The sequence below is a fragment of the Solea solea genome, chromosome 17 (assembly GCF_958295425.1).
Source record: "Solea solea chromosome 17, fSolSol10.1, whole genome shotgun sequence".
NCBI classification, from domain to species: domain Eukaryota; kingdom Metazoa; phylum Chordata; class Actinopteri; order Pleuronectiformes; family Soleidae; genus Solea; species Solea solea.
In genome coordinates, this window is record NC_081150.1 from 2,600,298 (window position 1) to 2,612,316 (window position 12,019).

Genomic DNA, 12,019 nt, shown 5'->3' on the forward strand with positions numbered 1-12,019 from the left:
CACTGCATTATAAGGCGCATAGAATAGACGCTACAGTGGAGGCTGGGGTTACGTTATGCATTCATTAGATGGAGCTGCGCTAAAGGGAATGTCAACAAAACAGTCAGATAGGTCAGTCAAACTTTATTTATAGATTACAGACCAGCGTTCTGACAACTCCGTTTACTCCCAACATGAATAAACAGCTGTTTTATGTGATGTGGTATTTCGTTTATCTTTTAACAACAGCAGGGTATAACATGTAGTGCAACATTTATATCACATAGTGGAGGGGAACTTTTCCTGGATTCAATAAACACGTAAAAAACAGTCTGATACTGTTACGGTAAATCAAACGTTAGTGCTATCACAATATAGTAACACTCGAAATAGTGCAAAGCAATAACAATATATAAATAACTCAACGTTGCTCAAACGTTAATGTCACACAACACAACACACAAAATAAACATGTAAAGCTCAAGTTATTCCTCATCCGCGAATCCCTCGAATTCTTCTTCTTCAGTGTCCGAATTAAACAGTTGGGCGAATACGGGATCCAACATGCCCGGCTCCGTCTCGTCGGCGTCGTCACTAATCGAGTCAGTGTCGCTGCTGTTGTCTAGCAGTTCAGTGACAATTCCTGCCTTCCTGAAAGCTCGGACCACAGTTGAGACTGATATATCAGCCCAGGCATTTACGATCCACTGGCAGATAGTGGCGTATGTCGTCCGGCGCTGTCTCCCTGTCTTGGTGAACGTGAAGTCAGCGGCTGCTTACCGTATTGGTCCATATATAAGGCGCACCGGATTATACGGCGCACTGTCGGCTTTTGAGAAAATTTGAGGTTTTTAGGTGCGCCTTATAGTGCGGAAAATACGGTACCTAAGAACAGGAAATAAAATTCTCCTCCAGAGACGGCGTTTGCATGTGTCAGTGTGTCATGAGCTTTTTTCACTATACATATACATGTGAGTGTGCATGTTTCATTCTATTTTTATTAGCTATGGTGTCCTTATACTGATGAATGGATGAAAGGTTGGCATGGTTGACACACAGCCAGTGGGGATAAGAGAGAGGAAATTAAACTGTGGAAGACAGAGAGCGAGTGTGAGGAGTACAGAGATGAGTAAAGATGGTAAAAGAAAGGCTAAAGGAATAAAATGTGTGCACGGCCTAGTGGCAAATTTGGCAGATTTGTGTCTGTGTTCACAAATATAACACAATTCATCCACCGAGATGAATAAAACTAAAAGGGACAATATTCAAGATATTCAAATCAACCTGTGTGAAATGAGCCTGGAGCAATTTTAAGGCTTTTTAAGCATTTATTCAATACGCTTTTATGATTTTACGATGACAAGTTAATCATATTCTTGGAATGAACTCCACACCGACACCTGTGAAAACTAGAAGACGTTGTGTTTCGTTTGTTTTATCAAGGAGGAAATCTGATGGAGTACCCAGCGTTTATAGTGCTTATTAAAGGAGAAAGTATAGTTCTTCATAACCTGTAGCCCACTGATTCAAGACAGACTGTCTTATAAAGATTTTTTAATTAGGATTTGTGGGTTCAAACGGCTCGAGTCGTGGCCTCAGTGATCACTCAATTACACACATTAATTTTAATCAAGACAATAATGTCTGTATGGAATGGCAACATCAGTTTATCATGTTATGTGTAACTCACATTATAAGTATTGTGATATTGTGATTTAGGACACATGGTCTGTGTGTGTTTATTGCTTTCAGAGTAACAGATTTGAATTAATTTAAATTAAAGTTGAGTTTCAGTGTTGTAAAACCAGGCGGACCCTTTAAAACGCTAGCGTTGTAGGTTTGTGTGTTAGGAAATATTGAATATTACATTTAATCAAATACACTTTTTCCCCAAAAAATAGGGTGTAGTTTATCATATAGATATTATGGTGAACTTGCACTGTAGGAATGAACATATTTGATTTATTTACTTATTATTATTTTTAATCTATTTATGCTTTGCTATAGACCATTCTCTTTGCATGGCATTGTCCCTGCTCATATGTCTCGCTGCTAATTTCAAACTCTATTTTCGGGTCCTGAGTCCCTTCCCAATCTTGCATCAGACGATACGCTGCTTCACTTGTACCACTGGTGTACTATGGTAAGTGTGAAGGCTCAAAAATAAATCTTAAACAGTATTTTTTTTCCATATCCTAACAATATTGCAGCCTATAACGCAAAATTCATCACTACCTTGTTGTAGTATGAAAAATGTCTTTTGCATTTCTGTTATCTTTGATAACACAGCCACATGTTATATATATGTTATATATCATATTTGAGAAGGTTTTTCTTTTGAGTAATGTAAACTCTAACTGCATTAAGTCAGCTGTTTAAGGTAAACTATATAACTGATGGTACTTTTGCCCACGTTTCTGATAGTTTTTAACTTTAAAAAAACAACACATGTTCAGTTTTATGCTCAAATGCTCATATTTTGGATAAAAACTTTATACTTACACTTGTTACCTTAAAGCACCCAAGCTATGGAGGGGGGCGGGCATATTGACAGTTGTCAAACACTGTTCCCCTGTGTTGTGTACGGTTTAAAAAAAGAGTTAGCATTTGTGTTATTTATATTACAGTAGAGGATCTACATTTAGCCTTGAGTCATTAGCAGATGGAGAGGAAGGATTCAACGTCTAAAGCTGTTTCTGAGTAAATAAGCACGCTTCTCAGACATAGGAGAGTAAAAGTGTTTCTCAGCTATTAGTGCATACGTGTGTGTGTCTGAGAGTGTGTGTGTGTGTGTGTGTGCGGGTGTTTGCGTGCGCTCCGCCAGCCTCGTGGTTAATGCAACAGTGTTGAAGGTCACCTCAGCGTCAAGGAGAGAAGCATATCTTTAGTAATTAGCACTCCCACAGAGCCCAGCATCTGTGTATAAGCAAACCTGTACCCACACACACACACACACAGGCAGGCAAAGCTCCCTCACTGTGAACGTTCATTGATGACATTCATTTTACCGACAAACTAAATCCAAATAGCTTAAAAGATTCCTAATAGTGATGCAGTGATAAGAAAGGCCTGAGTCACAACCACAGATTAAAACTTCTATTATGGTTGTGTTTTACATTTAGGATCAGGTTTATAAGCAGTTGAATATACTACCAACAATTATGTTTGCACAAGTGTGTAATTGGTTTAAATTAAAAATGTTATGTTTGGAATAAGCCTTTAATAGAGACAAGGACTCCTCTGATTATTGTACTCTGCCGTCTCACCAGATCTTTTAAATATTAATAGTTATGTTCAAAAATACTCACATTTTCACAAGGCGTGTTGGATTCAACTCTGACATGTATATACTGTAAGTATCAGGCGATGATGCTACTCGCTCTTTCTTACAACAACTATGAGCTGCAATGCTGAGGACCTCAAAGAGCTCCAGGAGCCAGAGTTCTTTTATTGTAAGGTACCTTTAGAGGCCACCTTGTCTTTGTTACAGAATTGACAGACAATTCTGAAGCAAATAAATAAATATGTAGAATACTTGCATCTCAACGTGGTGGTGTTTTGCCCCGTGGTGGCACTTTGGACAGAAATGAGGAAATGGTGGTAATGAACAATTACCAATTCTAGTTCTTTTTCTTCAGGCATCACAACATAATTTCTGTCAAAAAATACACTGGAATGTTTTCACAACTGCTGCTTAGTGGGCTTTTGGTGGACATCTTCTTACAGGAACCATATATCACCATAGAAGATAAGTGAAAAACTAATTAACCCTTAGTGCTCACGTGGCACGGACATGTGCCGCATGTGCACCCATGGTAATTTGCCGTGGGAATAATACACAACTCCTTATATGGACATCCTGGGGGTGTGTGTTTATAGGTCACATATTCAGGCTTTAAACAAATGTGTTTCTTATGTGTTGTTGAGTCAAATTAATGATTCCTTTTATATTGCATTTTTAGTAGTGATATAAAGTAGCAATATTGGTGCAGAGGTCACAAAATAGACTAAATCATTTTCTTTTTGTTCATAAAAATGAGCCAAGTGAACTTTGAACTGTAACGTATTTTGAAAACACTTGAAAACACTCAGGTGTGTTTATAGAGTTGGTAAAAATCATCCATTGCCTAAGTTGTGCTGAAAAAAAGGATGAGACACTCTATATTGCACATATTTATACCCTCTGTATACACTGTATACTTTTTAACATGGCAATGGAAAAAAGGGCTTCTAAGGGTTAAAAGTAATTGCGGGTAAAATACTGTGTTTCTTGTTTCTTGCAAGTGTGGTTTAAATGTGTGGGAATGCATTTTTTAGGAGACAGGTTTGGTAAAAGATATGGCATTTAGGCTAGAAAGGTGAAAGGTGTCTTTACCGTTAAACACGTTTGCACAAGCGCACTTTGTATTACCATAATTAAGCGACAATTTGTGCTATCGGAAAAATTCCAATGCTTTCTGAGAGCTGAGAAGTTGCCAAAATGTGGTTATTACAGTAATCTCACTCACAAAGTTGCAGGAAGCTGGCAAATCAGCTTCTTTGTCAGTAGAGAGCAGAGAGTTGGAAAAAGTCCTGTACAGTACATTTTTGGCCCTTTTATGGTTAAAATAAGCCAAAAAAAAGTGCAGATGGACATTTTGAGGTGTTTGGGTTAAGTACTAAAATAATTATTAAACACTTTAAAACAGTCCTTGATCACATCTTTCCATTGCACTCTCTTCTGTTGTGTTATAATTGCCATGTTTTGCTGTAGACGAACCACCAACCACACATATGTCCTTCAAGCAACTACTAAAATCCATATCACTGGATGGAGCCACACAGTCGTTACGAGAGGTTTCAACTCATACCTTCATCAGAATCTCACTTGCCGACTTCTCTCCAGGTTCTAGATGGACCCTCAATATGGCTCTCATGGGGAATTCAGCCAATGGTCAGTCTCTGATACACGGCAAACCTCAACACTGGTAAACAGCATGTTTTTAAACAGTGCATCAATCATTCACATCATTCAGTGTTTAATATCTCCCCGGAGAGTCTTTTAAACACTGTCTTTCCCGATGCATTAAAGCAGGAGAGGTTTCCGACAGTGCAAATGGCAGTAAAGGGTGATTCTTCTGTATCACTGGAGTCTTTGCCAGAGGCTGTGAAGGTACAAGTGCTCTTTAGAGATGAGTTCACTTGCAGTTCTCTTCGACATTACAATAGTAAGAGCCGTAAACCCCTTCTTCAAATGGCCTCATTTCAGTTTCTTAAATTCTGTATTATTCTCTGTATGGTTGTGCATGGTTGTGAAACTATAATCAGTTTGTAGAAAATAAAAGAAAATACGCACGTATAAAGACATGGAATAAAATACTAATGTCTCAGTTTCATAGAGTAGTACAGCACTCTTAAATATTTCAAATATCTCATTCTAATCTCAAATTCAATCCTGAATCTAATTAATTTAATCCACAACACAGCACTAACATGTAGTAGGGATCACAACATGGTTCGAGGTTTATTGCCACACCCAACAGAAATGCATCATGTGGTGTTTAAGGGAGTCTAATTTGCAACTATGTCCAAACTATAGTGAACATGGTATTTGAAGGGGTAAATAATAATTTGACTTTATTGTACAATGTAGGATCATGTGCAGTTTTTCCCATAATTTCTCTCAATAAAATTGTCATATTGAATTTAACCCCGGTTTCTTGTACAGTACAGAATTGATGGTATTTGATGTCGTGTCTCCATAAGTGGACCAATTCAATTTATTGCTACACTTGAACCAATCATCAAAAATATCATGTCAGGTAATTGCAGTGGAATTGACCTGTAATCAACTGGTACTAATGGAGCTCTATAAATCTATTTATTAAAAAACATTTACCGGCATGCACAAATCATGTGAAAATTCAAAATATTTTTTTTATAAATACTGGCCTCAGGTGTTTTAAAATGTGATTTTATTAGGTGTGTGTCTCTTTGTCAAAATAATGCTCTGAATGACCTTCAGATGTGGGAAATTACGTGTGCCACTTTCACAAAACGTGTTAATGGAACAATAATTAGTGACATTCAAATGCACTTGCATGATTTAATGGTTGCTTTACATGCACGACTCTATGATTACCCAGCAATTCTGTTGAATTATGGTTTTTATTCACTCACTTTGCTCAAAGGTTTTAGTAAACGCAATATATGGAGGAATATGAGTTGCTGTGATTTAATATCTCTAAAAATCATATAATCTATATTTATGTGTATATATATATATATACACATATATATATTTATATATATATATGTATATATATATATATATATATATATATAGTATTTTGCTTTGATTGTTACTCAGGGTGTATCAACAGTAATATATAGAGAAGAGTGATACCATTGTTTACCTCTTATATCATATGAATTATTAAATAGTTAATATCAGTAGAAGCTTGTGCTGCTGGAGTCTGGGGACAGTGAACACATCACTGTCACTCACTCACATTCACATGCACATCCATGAGCAGGGGTGGGGAACCTTTTCACTATTAAGGACCATTTCAATTTTTATGTCCTCCCCGGGGGCATGTATTGAATTATTGATCGCATATATCACATCACATCACACTAACCTCTTTCAGTCGATGGCTTGAATTGCTTCTCTTTGGGGAGGAGTCTGGAGTCAGATGATGATGATGGTTTTACAGGTTCAGGTCAGTCAGTTTCAAAAAGGTCTGTTCCATGTGTCCTGCCTCCCTTCTTTACCTACTAATATGTTTTACACTGGGCGCCCATATTAAATAAAGTCATTCAAATTTAATTTGGCAAGTTCCATTACATTGTCATATTCATTTAATTGGATGCCAATTTAAAGCTATAGTGCATACATTTTAAAGATTAACAAATACGAACACGATGTTCAAAAAACCATTGTCAAATGAGTTCGCAATGCTGATTAAGGCAGATCAGCTCCACATGATTCTCGCTCTATTTTGTTTTTGTAGCAGGGGCGGCTCGTCAATAGAGGGCGCTAGGGCTACACCCCATCAACAATGCAGACGAAAGAAAGCAACTTCCGTTAAACATAAATAATTCATAATAATAATGACATTGACACGTGCATCGTTTGTTTACTACGGCAGCAGAAGTGAAGCTTCTTCTACGTTTACAGAATTAGATAACACTGTACATATCAAAATAGTGCAATGATGCATGTCTACGCACACCTCAGTCGGATCATTTAATTTTGCGTCCATATACAAAATGGAATTGTAAATACCAGATGAAACAAATGTTTTTCGGATTGAAGAAATAGCTAATGACAGCTGCTGCTGTTTCCTTCACCATGCAGCTCCAAACTTCCTGGACACAGTCTGGATAAGTAACACTATGTTTAAAGACACATATACAACACATAACTTACTTAAATAACTGAAAAATAATCTTTCTTTCTCTGTGTGTATCTTTGAGAGTGGGAATCAGCAGTGGAGACGCTTTATTTGGGAATTACTTTAAGATTGAACAGAATAATGTGCTGATAGTCTTAAGAGTCTTGATGGGAGAGATATAAAAACTGAGGGCATCTGAGTAGAAATTAGGAAAATCCTCCAGGTTGGACACATGATAAAAACGATGTATAATCGACTAATAAGACAAGTGCTTGAGAGGAGATAAAAACAGTCTCCCAGGCATCTCTTTTTATGTTTCATTGATCTGCCTTTTTGGAGTGTTTACTAAGTTTTGATTTATAAATTAATTATTGTATTTGCATGACTCTGCCATAGGTAGATAGATAGATAGATAGATAGATAGATAGATAGATAGATAGATAGATAGATAGATACTTTATTGATCCCCCATGGGGGAAATTCACATTTTCCAGCAGCTCATGGGGGACAGATCAACTTCAGTTTAGCTGCATGTTCAAGGTTACTCCCAGGTGAGACAACTTTGAGGGACACAATGTGCTATTGAAATATTGGCAGATCAGAAGCACAATAGTCTACTGTTTGTCAGCATATACTGTATAATCTCTGAGTCCACAATATTTAGCACATGGAAATCAACATAGGGAAATAAATTGTCTGAACTTTGAAAGAATGGGCTGTAAATGTTATTTTTGTGCTTAATCTTTGCCTTTCTGACAGTGATGCTGTGAAGGGATTTATAATGAGCTCCCTTCCATTGTATTTTAAAACCCAATCAATCCACACTAATGACTACTCAGGTGGAAGATAAAATGTTATTACTTTCCATGTTATTAGTTCCCAAAGAGTGCGATCAATGGACTGGATTTTTTTATGTATGAAAACGCAGTTTAACCAGATTTTATTATTTGTTGACATGGGCAGGAAGCCTCCTCATGCTGTCTCACCATTAATGTTTTATTTATTTATTCAAACGTGATATCATCAGGGGATCAAGATCTGTTTTACGAAAAAAACGTGAACTATTATAAAACAAAAATAGTTAACAAAGACAATCCAAAGATAAAACAAGAATGTGGAACCATAAAACACATCGAATGTTAAAAAAAAAAAAAAAAAAAAAATCTCCAACAGGGAAATAACTCTTGAGTTGAGGACTGTTTGGAGTTGATTCCATTTAAATTGAGCATTACACCTGAAACCAGTGCTGCCAACATTAGTATGCACATGAGGAATATCCAAGGTTAATTAACTTCTGGATTTTATCCTGTGAAAACGGGATAGATTTTCAGAGTTAGAGGTTTATAAATGAATACCATGAGATGCATATTCCATTCTCCATCATAATTGCGTTCTGTGCATCATTAAGTGAAATGTGGCTCAAGAAGTACTGATGGCATGACATATAGAATATTTACATGTTCAATTATAGACAGATGAACAGATGAAAGTTGACTTATTTTGATGCATGGAACATGCATGCATATACCTGGAGCAGCAGGTTTACTGTTCATATCCCAGTGGCATTTTCCTGCTCTCTTCTCCTGTTTCCATTCTCACCATTTAATCAGAAAAAAACAAAAAAACAAGGCCTAAAAATACCTTTTTAAGGTATGTGATATGAAAAATTCAAGTTGTCTAATCTGTTTTTCTGACACTGTTATCGGTCAACAGCTTTTTTTCTATATCAAGCAATCCTCACTCTCACTAGTTAGGGTACAATGTGAGAAGACCCCGAAAAGCTAAAAAAAAAAACACACTGACCTTGAAACAAATATTCTCCTATACATCCTACGTACAAAAACTGACTCACTGTCTTTTGTTAAAACAGAAACATCTACAGCAACAACAACATTGAACCCAACATGACTCACAGAGCCTTTTTCTTGTGGGCCATCACTGAGTTTCATTCCCAGCTCCCATACACTGAGAGTGAGTGGGATTAACACCAACTCTCTAGCTGGGAAAAAAGTTGAAGAAACTGAATTTTACAGACAAACATCAGGTTCTATAGTCGACTGAGCGCAGTGCAGAGGCTGAGCTAGTGTCATTTCCCAGCTTTAAGAAGCTCGCGGGATGCTGGTGAGGATTTGGGGAATAGCGAAACAGAGAGAAAGATGTGTGAGTAAGTGACCTTAACTAATTGCATAACTTCCTGTCTGTGCACACACACACACACACACACACACACACAATCAAAAGCCAAGAGGTCATCAGTGTACCTGACTGAATCATGATGACATACTGTACATAGCAGTGATATGGACAGCCAGGTGCTATTGGGAAGACAGGCTGTCACCAATCTGTCAATGACTGTCTGACAGCTCAGATTTGCCACACACACGCACACAACTTTTAAAGGTTGAAAGTGGGCGTGCCTAACACCTGGTGGTGGAGGCAGATTTCAGAAGTTGCCAACTTCTCAGCAAAAGTTGCTAAAACCGTGATGACAGCGTGTCCATCGTTGCTGTCCATAAGTAACAGGATGTGATTGGCCTGCACCTGTGCTGGAATATTTGCATAACGTTATTTGACAGGCTGGTGCTTGTGTTACCAGTTGGGAAGTTGACAGTTTTTCCACGTGTACAGTGGAAGCCAATGTAATTCAGCAACAGATCAACAATGCATTTTGGTTTGTGAACCATTATACCATCAGTTATCCTTATCTACCTATCTGTCATTATTTGGTTCAGATTTATTTTAAAAAAGGACTCACCTTGTGTTTCTGTTGGATAATTCATTGACTTCCTGTCCTGGTTTTTGATTGTGTGATTTTTGACTTGAAATATTTCAGATTTTGTAGCGTATTTCTGTCCATAGATTTTCAGTTATTCTGAGCTTTGGGTATAGTTAATATATGTTTTGTACTACATCTCCCTGTATCACTTCCTGTTTTATTTTGTAGAGTATCTTCTCTAATTCCTGCCCTTTTTTTTCCCTTATTACCCACACCTGTGTCTCATTATCTCCACTCCCTCCTGCTTTTCCCTGTGTGCCACACCTTTGTGTTTCTGTCTCAGGTAAAAACAACAACAAAACATTGAGCTTATTATATATATGTATATATATATATATATATATTTAATTTTTCAATTGCAGGTAATATTTTAATAAACTGTAATATCAGTTCCAATTTTACTCAAAACATGTTTTCAGCAAAGCCAACTCAAAGTATTTGAAATTTCATGGCCTAATAAACATCACAGATGTCTTTAACATATTCATTTGAAGTTTTTGGTTGCTCAAGTCATTTGTGGCACATTGATATTGATGGTTTTGAGGCGTTTTAGCAGCTGTGCTCAGTAATGGAGCCGCCGTGGTGCATGTAGGGGAAACACTGCTCCTGCTTAGACTCATTAATACTGGTTAAAACTTTGAATATGTTTCCACAGACTCAGTAATGGAGCTCATTGACTGGAGGAACACATGAGGAGTGAACACGTGAGTAACTCTGAACCCATTCTTTAAGGACAATTACATGGAGGGCAACAGGCACCTTCTGTGTCCCTCTAGGTTCCTATTTTTAAGTGTTGTAAAGTCCCAGCTGTAGATACTTGTCCTCAATAGAAGTGTGTTGTGCTGAGTCATAATCAAAACCTGGATTTAAAACAAGTTGGTTGATAACTGGTGGATACTCCTCTTCATAATGTAGAATAATGTACTTCATTTGTGGTAAAGGGCATTAACATGATTGAAGCAAAGATACATGATATCATTACGCTGTGTAGTGTAATCAGTTTCAACATGATAGTGACAAGTTTAAGTCTATTTCAAGCTTTAAGGTCACTGAGGCATGGCATGTCTTTTGATTGATTTACCTGCGGTCAAGGAGTGAAGTGCAACTGTCTATAAACATTAAGATAATAGGATTTGGGCCTGTGTGCCAACCTGCAGAGACCAGATCGATATCATGGCACCATGTACAAAAACATCAATACAAATATCCTGTTCAGTAGCCTGTGTGGAAGAAAAATGAAAACACGTGGTTGTTTTGGCAGTGAATGACAGATTTAATATGCGCCTGTGGTGATTCTGCACCATGGTTGCAATAACATCGGCGGGTATCAACGTGACAGTGTGACGTGCAATAAATCAATCAATCCTGAAACCAATCGGCAAGAAGCAAAGGCCAGATCTGAGGAGCTGCACTTGAACACACATGAACAGAAATTGTAGGCTTTAAATTGTGAAAAGACTGACATTTAACTCTGACATATCGCAAGCATTTTAGAAGTAAATACAATGATTTTCTTGCATACAACACCTAAGTATACTGTGTTAGGTTTGCTGCAAACATTGATCCAAAAAAGGTTTCATTCCAACTACATTTCTTTAAATATTATTTGAAGAAATCATCCTGATGGGCACCCAACAACATTTTGTGCTACTGTATCCCTTACTACCTGGATTATTGAAATAGATAAACAATTTTCATAATTTGACATTCATTTTCAATTCTCACAAATGTTGAAAAGTGAACAAATGTTCTTATTTTTCTGCCCATCAAGTATTTGAGGTAAAGCTTTGACACATTATTTGTGATCTTATTTAAGCATTATACCTGGCCCAATGTGGCGACCCCTAAAGGTAGAAGACAAAATAATGAGAGAAGAAAATACCAGTGT